The following is a 1,968-nucleotide window of genomic DNA, read 5'->3' on the forward strand; positions in this document are numbered from 1 at the left end:
AATAATAAATATAGCTGCGAGCAGCGATGGCGGGCCCAAGCCCGGTGGCACCGCCACCCCGGTGGCTTCAGGGCAACTGTGCACAGCGGGCAATAGGCACTTAAAACGGTTAAACATCAAAGGACTATGTCAAATTCACTCCACATTTACTGCACTACAAGGTGCCACTATAGAGCCCCTCCTCCCTGCCCATTTTCAAAGGATTACATGTGCCAAGTTTTAACATTATTCTGATGAATTTTGAAGCAAATCAGGTAAAAATAAGAGGGTGATCTCAATGTATGCTGAAAGTGACACATTTTCTGCTTCCAGTTGGTGGCGCTATTACTTTGAATCACAATAGTCACATCCATGTGATCAGCCTTGTACAACGAAGACTAAGCCGAAGTTTCATCAAAATCAATTAATGTATGCAGAAGTTATAACACTTTGTTTCCCTTTTCTTGCCATAAATTCGTTGCCTCGCCACGGCCAAACCGTTTGAGATATCCAAAATCCGTTTGCAATTAAACAACTTCAATGTGTTAGCAACAAGTTAAAAAAAGTTTGGTGTAAATTGGATAAACCCTGTAGGAGCAGTAGTATAAAATTCATAGCCTGTTTTTTCAAAAAATTAACATTCAAACCAAAATAGCTGACTTCCTGTTGGTCGGAGCTAATGAATGTAAATTAGAAAATTGTCCGGCTTGATGAGAACAATATGTGTACCGAGTTTGGTGATTGTAGGAAAAACTAACCCCCCCACTTTTGTCAAAAGGTGGCGCTACTGAGCCCCTCCACCACGCCCATTTCTATGGCTTTGTCCATGTCTACTGGTTGACAATATTGATGTGTGTGTCGAGTTTCATGCAATTTGAAGCATGTTAAGAGCCTCAAAAACACTCAAGAATATTATTACAGTTTGACCTGTTGCCATGGCAACAATATTTCAAATATCAAAAATCCTGTCATAGGTCTACATCTGCTGTGTATTGACATTACACTGATGAAGTTTGAAGCAAATCAGGTAAAAATAAGAGGGTGATCTCAAAACATTTCAAAAAGTGATACACTTCCTGCTGCCAGTTGGTGGCGCTATAACTTTGACTCACAATAGTCACATCCATGTGATCAGACTCCTATAACGAACACACTCGTGAAGTTTCATAAAGATCAATATATGTACGCAGACGTTATAACACATTTCCTGTTTCCTTTTTCTCGCCATAAATTCGTTGCCTCGCCACGGCCAAACCGTTCGAGATATCAAAAATCCCCTGGCAATTTTTAATCATCAGTGTCTTGACTTCATGCTGACCGAGTTTGGTGGCGATCGGATTAATCGTCTAGGAGGAGTATATCAAATTCCAGAGCATGCGTTTTTCAAACAACCCTTAATAGCTGACTTCCTGTTGGCGTGGTGTTTAACTTAGAGCACGAAAGTTGTTCGGCCCGATGAGGTCTATATGTGTACTGAGTTTCATACTAATACGTGCAAGCGTGTTTAATATATGGACCAAATTTTCAGACTTTTTTCAAGGGGGCGCTGTCGAGCCCCCCTGCCACGCCCGGGTACCAGCCTCTCCGGCGTCCTAATGGCCGCGGATTCCAATGTGTGTGCCAATTTTCAAGAGTTTTTGAGCATGTTAAGGCCCCCAAAAAGCCCCGGAAGACGGAAAAAAAATAAAAAAAAAAAAAAAAAAAAAAATAATAATAATCCTTAGAAGAACAAGAGGGCCCTGCGCGAATTTTCGCTTGGGCCCTAATAATCCTTAGAAGAACAAGAGGGCCCTGCGCGAATTTTCGCTTGGGCCCTAAAAATAATAATCCTTAGAAAAACAAGAGGGCCCTGCGCGAATTTTCGCTTGGGCCCTAATTATGGAAATTTGAACCATTACACCCCTACTATGAATTACTATCTAAGTTAAAAAATCTTTCTCAGCTCATCATAATTTGTCCTATTTAAAGATACACGGAACGGACAAAAAC

Source organism: Megalobrama amblycephala, linkage group LG4 (genome assembly GCF_018812025.1).
Source record: "Megalobrama amblycephala isolate DHTTF-2021 linkage group LG4, ASM1881202v1, whole genome shotgun sequence".
NCBI lineage: Eukaryota > Metazoa > Chordata > Actinopteri > Cypriniformes > Xenocyprididae > Megalobrama > Megalobrama amblycephala.